Below are 11,241 nucleotides of genomic sequence, written 5' to 3' on the forward strand. Positions count from 1 at the left end.
TAAATCCGCTCAGTAGTTTCTGAGAAAATACAAGTAAAATCATAGTGATATCTAGAGACAGAGTTCTACTCCCGGACGGAGATCCGTTCAATTACGAGCGCGAGCTGTATGCTGATTGGCTGTCAACGGTCTGTCAACACTCAAAACAAGGAAGTATTGGTGGCCATCTTGTGCCTCGGTAGCACCGAGTCACAAGAAAACAGTAAAACAAAGTTGAAAAATAAGGAAAGGGTGCAGCGTAGAAAAATGGTGACCCTCTAGGCCTGCTGAGGGGGTCGCACATGGATCTTTAGGCCCCAAAAATTCAGTTTGCACTATTGTATTATTCCAATGACTCTCTCTATATATTTTATAACTGCACTGACAGTGGAAATTGTACACTCGTATATTACACTTGTTGTCCGCTTCCCCCTTTGTTTACTGCAATTTTGCACATTACACATTTCCCCTCTGGGGCGTTACTAGGGATTCCAAGGTCTGCCATGCATAGCAGTTTGTGCTAAGGACTGTATTCAGGGGAGAGGTGTGGCGCCGCGGCCAGGGCGACTGACGCTGGAATCTGGGGATCAGGGTTCGATCCCCGGCTCCGGCGGCAGGTTAGCCCTGCACCATGTGACTCTGGGCAATAGCTCGCTTAATCTTACCGACGGCCCCCAGCGCCTAGAGACCCTTACGGGTGATTGTGCACTTTACAAATGTGGATTATTATTTCTTAAAACTGCACTGATCGCAGAAACTGGTACTTACACATGTTCTCAGAATCATGGCCCGTTGGCACACCATATATGTCACCACATACGGACTCTCCAATCTGTTTGGGAGCAGGTCTTCATCTTAATGTATTTCTTCTTTCATTAGAGGGAAATATGATGCTGTTCCATGACAGGATGGTGCCCATGTTCCCATGTTTCAAACACCTATCTGGGGTAATGGACACTTTCTATATCTAATGCAATGATTCGAATACATCACTCAGCTTGTACTGTCTTGTTGCCATGCGAGTAGGGACGCTTGCCGGTCAACACACGTCATGGTGCTGGAGTAAACTTTCCCACAGCAACGTTTCTCTGAGTGAGCATCTTTCTTTGCAGCTTACCTACATATATATATATATATATTCACTGAAAAAAACCATAGGTTATAGACCATATATAGTTAGGAATTAGCATTTACAAAACCTTGAAAATTCACTGAAAAAACCATAGGTTATAGACCATATATAGTTAGGAATTAGCATTTACAAAACCTTGAAAATTCACTGAAAAAACCATAGGTTATAGACCATATATCGTTAGGAATTAGCATTTAAAAAACCTTATTTTACTCACACAAAACCATTGACATTCCATATATAGTTAGTTGCACTAACTATATATCGCGCACCCGCAATCCACTGCTGATGATGTCACATATTACATCATTCATGACATGGTCAGTGACATCACTGATGACATCACTGATGACATCTCAAATGACATCACTGATGACATCACTGATGACATCTCATTTGACATCAATGACCACATCACTGATGATATCATTCATGTGACAATACAATGCATCTCCTCACATTTTATTATAACCTCTGTTTCACCCAGTGTTAAATACAGAATATAATTTTTGAAACCATTGACATACCAATACTAGTTACTATATACGCACTCACTGATTCCTACGTCTACACACACCTTCACTCATTCACCCATACAATCATTCATACATACAATCACTCATCTTTACAACACTATCATATGCACTCATACACCTATACAGACACTCACAGTCTGCCACTCATCCATGGAGTTACTCACACACCTAGTCAGTCCTGTAAAGAATCAATGACACTTCCATTTTCTTGTCTATACAGTTAAACATAGAGCACCTTACATTTTCAAACATATACTAACACATACTTACCTTGTTATACAATCATTGATACAAGTACACATTGATCTGCACAGAGTCACACACCTCCCAGCCAGCCACACACACACTCAGTCTCCCATACAAATACTTGGACAATCAATCAGTAACCCATATAGTTAATCATATAGCTACTGATCAACACATGCAGCAGTTTACAGAACAACAGACATAATGATGCACAAATTAAGACACTTTAGTCACTAACCCATGCACTCAGTGAGACACATTTAATCACTCACTCATACATTCAGTCATGCACCTACTAAATCCTTTGTCCAGACACTTATACTTCCACTCATTCTTCAATATGTAAGACACATTTTAACTTTACAGAAACATACAGTCACTGGATGTTGTCATCAGTGATGTCATCAGTGATGTCATTTGAGATGTCATCAGTGATGTCATCAGTGATGTCACTGACCATGTCATGAATGATGTAATATGTGACATCATCAGCAGTGGATTGCGGGTGCGCGATATATAGTTAGTGCAACTAACTATATATGGAATTTCAATGGTTTTGTGTGAGTAAAATAAGGTTTTTTAAATGCTAATTCCTAACGATATATGGTCTATAACCTATGGTTTTTTCAGTGAATTTTCAAGGTTTTGTAAATGCTAATTCCTAACTATATATGGTCTATAACCTATGGTTTTTTCAGTGAATTTTCAAGGTTTTGTAAATGCTAATTCCTAACTATATATGGTCTATAACCTAGGGTTTTTTCAGTGAATTTCAATGGTTTTTTAATAGCAAATATCATAAGCTGTCGAATGTCAAGTACGTGGTAAGTAAAAACATTTTCGTGTTTATGCACACTGATCTGCTTTGAATGCTGCCCCCCACCCCTCATTTCTATTAGGAGTACTCTCTCTTTGCAGATAGTGAAGGGTAGTTAACGCAGGCCTTTGCCCCCGTTGTAATCCGTCGTGCCTGCTTCTCTCTCCATTTGATTGATTGTTCTCTTTGGTTCATTCTCTATTTACAAACAAGCACAGAGTCGCAATACTCTGTTTAGTCTTTGCAGATAGCGAAAAATTGTGTAAAAAAACAAAAGGAATCGAGCAAAATCAGTAGGCCACTAATGGGATCTCTTTTTGACCTCGCTAAAATAGAAACATTAGAAACAACCTGTTGAAAATAGCAATGTGTATGTACATAAGCGGCGTTCATTTGTGTTCACAGTACCCCTTGTTGATTGTTTGAATCGAGCATTGAATTGTTCGAAGTTGGTTCTCTTAAGGATCTTCTCTGCCTGCAAACGAGGAAGAATAGGAATATTCTCTCTCCCTTTGCAGATAGTGAAGGGTAGGTAACGCAAGCCTTTAACACGTCGTACCTATTTCATTCCTCATTGATTGATTGATTGTCCGAACATTGACTGTTTGGGAATTGGTTCTTTTTGGAGGTATTCCCTGTTTGCAAATAAACGTAGGAAAATCTTTGCAAGTAGTGAAAGGGTACGTAATGCGGACCTTTCTCCCCCGTTGTAATCTGTCATGCCTATCTACTCCCCACTGATTGATGCACCTGTTTCACCCGGACCATTTACTAGAGATAGGTCATCTGGCCCGACCAGAGAGCACCCCTAGTGAAAAGGACATATGCAATAATAACGAAGTGATCACTGTATCCTGTTAACAGAAACTTTAGCATGAAACAACCTGGAAAGAAAAGAATAGGAAAACGAAAATCAGTAGGCCACTGATGAACTTTTTATTAAATAACAAACAAAGAAACGATAACAATACGTAATGATAAAACCTATTATTGTCCTAGAAACAAGAAACGTTAGAAGTAAGCCCGTAATAAGAAACCTGAAAACATCGCCCCTCACTGCCCCAAAACGTGTCTGTCCCACCGCCTGCCACGGCCAAATAACGGCAAACTGGGAAAGATAGAAGTCAGCAGACATCCGCCCCATTCTAGAAACTTCCAAAGGGCAACAGGTTTTCGGCTACGCCCAGCCGGAAGCAACACATATAAGGCGGGTCCTGCTGCCACGCCTCGGCCAGGAGATCATCACGTAGGGTGTAGCCGGAGGAGAGGCCGAGGCCAGCGGGACCCGGCCAGGGGGATTGACAACACTGGAGAGTTTCGGGGGGGGGAATGTCCGTGTCCTCGACCCTCCCCTCTCTCTCCCAGTCCGGCCGCGGTGGCCCTTGAGAGTTGCAGGTTGTCCCTCCACACTCTCTCCTGGTCCGGCCACCAACGGCCGGGGCCGACGGGATCCGGCTGCAGCCGATGAGCCAAGGAACCCGTTCATGGGGCCAGAGCAAAGGGCGTCCGGCCGCCATCCACCGGAGGTCCGGCCCAAAGACGGACGGGACATTTCTTCTTTCTTGAATAATTGCTGCAACAACCCTGGGGGGGGGATGTCTTGCACATGCCTCCGACCCCCCCCCTCTCGTCCTCATCGCCTGGTCCGGCCATAACAAATCTCAAGCGAGACGCCGTGGGGTGCACTGGGAGGGAGAGACGGTGCGAACAGGCCTCTCCCGCCTCCCCAGGTAGAGGCTTCCCAGCTGCACCGTCAGCGCTCCAGGCGCCCGGAAAAGGGTTCTTCCACTGTGGCGATGCTGCAACGTCTCGCCCGGCAGGGTGGAGCCCGTCCGCTCATTTGACCCCGCGATCGCCAGTTGTTACCGAACTCTCAAAATGGCTGTCGACCTGGCAAGTGCGGGCCCAGTATAAAGAAATGGCCCGGTCACTGGTTGACTCCACCACCGTAGTCCTCCATGACCTTGAAGATTCTAGAGGAGACGCGGGAGTCCCCGACCCCCGCAGACACCCCCGATGGGGAATGACTGCCATGATCGCCCGTGGAGTAACGAAACTGTAGCCGCGGGACGTCGGCGCTCCCATGCTGGCGCCAGCCTCAGTTTGAATGACTAGAATCCTGCAGACCTCAGTTCCCGTGAAAGCACAGTGTGACCCGGTAGGAAAAATTGTTGCACCCCCTCCCCTTTTTGACTGATGGTTCAAACCACCGATCCTTTCCTTTGCCCTTTTAACGGAACTTTGGACTGCCTCCCCCCCCCCGCGGCGCCCCACGCCGTTATTTGCTGGGCGGCAACTTACTAGACATCACCTTCGTGACATCCAGATTTCACCGCGTTCTGCTGCCTTGGAACTATTCGCAGAACAGACCGCTACTGACAACACACCCCTCGGGACGCCCCACGCCGGATACCCAAATCAGTGCGGCACCCAGGCAACATCTTCTGAATTTTCATAATTTGAAAGAACTAATAACATGTCCTCATCAGGAATTTCCTCTTCAATCATCTCATCAGGAATTTCCTCATGAAAAGTCTGCAATGATGATTCTTGTAACTCTATGGTCTCCAAACATTCGATAAATTCGCCATCAAGACATTGATCAAAAAAATCATTCAAGTCATCTCCTCCTTGTGAGAATATTTCATTATTGGTGCTGTCAATTTCAATAAATGTAGTGGATAATTCAAAAGAAATTGCCACGGTCTCTTCGTTGTTTAAATGTTTTTACTGTTTTTGTTTTGTTGTATATATTTATAAGTTATTAAAGTTTTATATTCCTACTACTTTGTTGGAGTGCTATATATTTTTAATGTGACACATAATTGTAAAAACTTTGATGTACAAAGAGTCATCCCTGGAATCTTCCGCTTCAGGCTCGGTCCCCAATCACAATACAGGATGGTTTTCAGATAGTAGGAACACGTGTGGTGTGACGGATCTCATCGGGTGTGGGCCTTGATCTACTATAACTCCTTTGAACAGGGGTGATTCTTTACAGCTGGGGCCATAAACTACATCTGCAGGGCTAGCTGATAGCCTAGGACCGGCCTGGACAATCGGACACAGAGGAAGAGGAGTGTCAGAGGGTGCGGTAGTGAATAGGGCGAAAGGGAGGTGTCGGGCGGGCACAGAGTGTGATTCTCAGGGAAGAGCAGCGCAGATGAGGGGAGGTTTATTGCCCATGCATAAGACAGAGAGCGGGGGTGACCAGTGCCTGGGGAAGATGCTTGCGAGGGTGGGGAGCCATGCTACGAATCGACAGCGTGCAGAGAGTGGGTCTGGTCAAGGCATCTAAAATGGCTGCCGTGCACAACAAAAGTGTGGCATTTCCAAAAAGGCAAGATGGCGCAGACAATGTTTTTCAACACTTCCTCATTTCCTTCGAATCGAACGTTAACAGACGTTGGTGCATATTGCCAAAGTTAAGCGATATTTATCGCTAACGATGCTTAGCAACGAATTTTTTACCGCTAAGCATCGTCAGAAATTATCGAAGATAAACCTTGCTATTATCAAGGTTTATCGCAAATGCGATAAAAAACGGCCGCAATGCATGAATATCGCTAAAAAGTCAGCGATATTCATGCATTACCGAGCTAATGCTCTTAGCCATGTTATCCACCTCCCATTGGATAACATGGCTAAGAACTGCTCAGGGCAGGTGTTAGTTTTTGGAGATATTCGCGCTTAGCGCGAATATCTCCAAAAGTTGGTAATAGGAGATAGATATCTTGCATGTTGTAATGCAAGTTATTGTGGTATATGGAACTCATACCATAATCTCTCAGGAAAGCAGAAACTGATCCTTTTGGGACCGCCTGAGAAGGCCTAGGGGGTGAGGGGTACTCTACTTTGCCCCCTTTTCACGTTCCGAACTATTTTATTTTACTCTCTTCTGTAATTACACAAAATGGCAGCGATAAGATGCATCAGAGACAGACAGTGAGAGAAAGGAGGCCGGAGATGAAGAAGAGATGTCAAATACACATTGGAGATAATATAGTGGGAGAAGGGAAGTAAATATGAGTAAACTTACCATGTAACATAAAAATGTTGCACTCTATACTATAAGTCTCATTTTATACTACAATCACTTCGCTACAACCTCATAAATTAAAAATAAAAATGAATAATGTCTCAAACAATTTTTGTATTTCTAAATATAAATTTATTCTTCTGAATTTTCAAAATTTGAAAGAACTAGTAACATGTCCTCATCTGGAATTTCCTCTTCAATCATCTCATCTGGAATCTCCTAATGAAAAGTCTGCAATGATGATTCTTGTAACTCTATGGTCTCCAAACATTCGATAAATTCGCCATCAAGAGATTGATCAAAAAAATCATTCAAGTCTTCTCCTCCTTGTGAGAATATTTCATTATTGGTGCTGTCAATTTCAATAAATGTAGTGGATAATTCAAAAGAAATTGCCACGGTCTCTTCATTGTGAGCCATTTTATTTTGAAATTGCTTGCTGTAAATTGCAGAAAAAAATAATCACTTTCATTTATCGTTTTTAGTAATACATAATATAAAACTAACTTTATCAAGTATTTAGTATAACAGAAGGACTGTAAATAAATAACAGAAAACATTTTTCAAATTATCTTCAAGTGTACAACATAGTTCCCCTTACAAATTAACAACTCTCCTTTTTAAAAGTAGGAGAAGTGTTAGTACTGTGTAAATCAAACACCAGAAATTGACCACCAAAAATTCCTCACAAATGTACCTCAGACAGTAGTATCACAAAATGGCTGTGGTTTCCTCTAATTTTAGATATATACATAACCAATTAACTTTCATCACACACAAATACAAAACCAAAGTAACATTTTAATTGGTTCTAAATTTCAACACTTTCAAATGTGTTTTCCCCATGCAATTTTCCATAGGACATTTAGATACGTCTACAGCCTGAATGGCTGAACGGAATTAAACCAAACTTGGCAAAATGGTACATCAAACCTAAGAGGTCAGGGAGGATCTACTATGCCCCCTTATGGTCATTTGCCCCTTCGCTTTGGCCTCCTCTTGTCTCTCGATCCTACCGAGAGACAAGATGGCGGCCGCTACGGACTGTTTGGAATGTTTACAGACGCCGGAGAACCAATCAGCTTCGCAAAGCTCCGTAACGCGAAAAGTACGCGAAGCGGAGCGCTGTTACAGATATATATCTTTTTTTGAACGTTAATTTCTCAAAATCCACTGGAGCACATATATTGAAACCTAGCAAAGGCACATCGGGCTACCAGTCCCTAATAATTTGCCAAGTTTCGTGCAAATCCATTCAGCCGTTCGATTATTATTATTATTTATTTTTTTTGCCCCGCGGGGCCCTTTTAAAACCTCCACATCAAACCTAGGGGGTCAGCGAGGATCTACTATGCCCCCTTATGGTCATTTGCCCGTTCGCTTTGGCCTCCTCTTGTCTCTCGATCCTACCGAGAGACAAGATGGCGGCCGCTACGGACTGTTTGGAATGTTTACAGACGCCGGAGAACCAATCAGCTTCGCTTCACAAAGCTCCGTACCGCGAAAAGTACGCGAACTGGAACGCTGCCCGGTCCGCTGTTACAGATATATATCTTTTTTTGAACGTTAATTTCTCAAAATCCACTGGAGCACATATATTGAGACCTAGCAAAGGCACATTGGGCTACCAGTCCCTACAATTTTGCCAAGTTTCGTGCAAATCCATTCAGCCGTTCGGGCTAAAAGTGAGGCCAACCGCCCTATGGAAAACTCAATGTTAAAAACACGTTTTGGGACCCCCCTTTTTTCTCGGCCCCCCCTTGACGAACCCCACCCAAAATTTCTAGGGGCTGCTCAGAAACAAAATGTTCCATTTTCCTGAAAATTTCAGCCAATTCCGTCCACAAACGCCAAAGTTATTAGACATAGAATTTTCAAAAATCCCATAGAGAAAAAATCCTAACTATATATACCTACTGGTCACCGCCAGTAGGTAATATATATATATATATATATATATATATATATATATATATATATATAGCTCCAAGGGTGATGTCCAACAAATGAGCGGCACGCAAAGTAAGAAGCTTTTACCCCATCAGCTTTTTATACGTAAATTTAAGGTGCATCCATACAGGACTGAAAGGGCATGTTAAACCTAAAGGCTACGTGTTTGCAATTTTGCATATCGATTGATGCCAAACGATGGAACTAACATCCCCACCATGCACCTTACTGACTTTGAACTGTTCATGAGGAAGTGAGTAAACGAAACGCGTCGGACTATGAAAGTCAGGTGTTTAAGATTAACTCTGCCTACGCACTACCGTACCAATAAAAAGCTGATGGGGTAAAAGCTTCTTACTTTGCGTGCCGCTCATTTGTTGGACATCACCCTTGGAGCTATATGTATAGACGGCCGTCCTGCCGTCGAGCTGGCACCACCCCCAGGCGGGGGCCATTGAGCTTGTTGTGAAGAAGAGCTCTTGAGGTGGAGAGTAAGAGTGGATTGAGGGCGTGCTGCAGCGGAGGGGCTCATTCGGAGCCTTTTTTAAACGTAAATTTAAGGTGCATCCATACAGGACTGAAAGGGCATGTTAAACCTAAAGGCTACGTGTTTGCAATTTTGCATATCGATTGATGCCAAACGATGGAACTAACATCCCCACCATGCACCTTACTGACTTTGAACTGTTCATGAGGAAGTGAGTAAACGAAACGCGTCGGACTATGAAAGTCAGGTGTTTAAGATTAACTCTGCCTACGCACTACCGTACCAATAAAAAGCTGATGGGGTAAAAGCTTCTTACTTTGCGTGCCGCTCATTTGTTGGACATCACCCTTGGAGCTATATGTATAGACGGCCGTCCTGCCGTCGAGCTGGCACCACCCCCAGGCGGGGGCCATTGAGCTTGTTGTGAAGAAGAGCTCTTGAGGTGGAGAGTAAGAGTGGATTGAGGGCGTGCTGCAGCGGAGGGGCTCATTTGGAGCCTTTTTTACACGTAAATTTAAGGTGCATCCATACAGGACTGAAAGGGCATGTTAAACCTAAAGGCTACGTGTTTGCAATTTTGCATATCGATTGATGCCAAACGATGGAACTAACATCCCCACCATGCACCTTACTGACTTTGAACTGTTCATGAGGAAGTGAGTAAACGAAACGCGTCGGACTATGAAAGTCAGGTGTTTAAGATTAACTCTGCCTACGCACTACCGTACCAATAAAAAGCTGATGGGGTAAAAGCTTCTTACTTTGCGTGCCGCTCATTTGTTGGACATCACCCTTGGAGCTATATGTATAGACGGCCGTCCTGCCGTCGAGCTGGCACCACCCCCAGGCGGGGGCCATTGAGCTTGTTGTGAAGAAGAGCTCTTGAGGTGGAGAGTAAGAGTGGATTGAGGGCGTGCTGCAGCGGAGGGGCTCATTCGGAGCCTTTTTTACACGTAAATTGAAGGTGCATCCATACAGGACTGAAAGGGCATGTTAAACCTAAAGGCTACGTGTTTGCAATTTTGCATATCGATTGATGCCAAACGATGGAACTAACATCCCCACCATGCACCTTACTGACTTTGAACTGTTCATGAGGAAGTGAGTAAACGAAACGCGTCGGACTATGAAAGTCAGGTGTTTAAGATTAACTCTGCCTACGCACTACCGTACCAATAAAAAGCTGATGGGGTAAAAGCTTCTTACTTTGCGTGCCGCTCATTTGTTGGACATCACCCTTGGAGCTATATGTATAGACGGCCGTCCTGCCGTCGAGCTGGCACCACCCCCAGGCGGGGGCCATTGAGCTTGTTGTGAAGAAGAGCTCTTGAGGTGGAGAGTAAGAGTGGATTGAGGGCGTGCTGCAGCGGAGGGGCTCATTCGGAGCCTTTTTTACACGTAAATTTAAGGTGCATCCATACAGGACTGAAAGGGCATGTTAAACCTAAAGGCTACGTGTTTGCAATTTTGCATATCGATTGATGCCAAACGATGGAACTAACATCCCCACCATGCACCTTACTGACTTTGAACTGTTCATGAGGAAGTGAGTAAACGAAACGCGTCGGACTATGAAAGTCAGGTGTTTAGGATTAACTCTGCCTACGCACTACCGTACCAATAAAAAGCTGATGGGGTAAAAGCTTCTTACTTTGCGTGCCGCTCATTTGTTGGACATCACCCTTGGAGCTATATATATATATATATATATATATATATATATATATATATTACCTACTAGCGGTCGCCAGTAGGTAGTTATAGTTAGGATCTACTTTCCATTGGAAATCCACAACATTCTATTTGGAATAACTTTGGCGCCGGTGGTCGAATCTTCACAAAGTTCTCCAAGAAAATGGCCTGCTCAGTTCCGCTCCTTCCCTGAAAGTTTGGGGGTGATTCGTCAAGTAGGGGCCCAGAAAAAAGGGGGTCCCAAAACGTGTTTTCCCCATGCAATTTTCCGTAGGGACCTTTAGCCAGGGCTACAGCCCGAACGGCTGAACGGAATTACACCAAATTTGGCAGCAAGGTAGAGTTTGGTTCGCAGGTTGTGCT

Source organism: Lissotriton helveticus, chromosome 4_1 (assembly GCF_964261635.1).
Source record: "Lissotriton helveticus chromosome 4_1, aLisHel1.1, whole genome shotgun sequence".
In the NCBI taxonomy this organism is placed as follows: domain Eukaryota; kingdom Metazoa; phylum Chordata; class Amphibia; order Caudata; family Salamandridae; genus Lissotriton; species Lissotriton helveticus.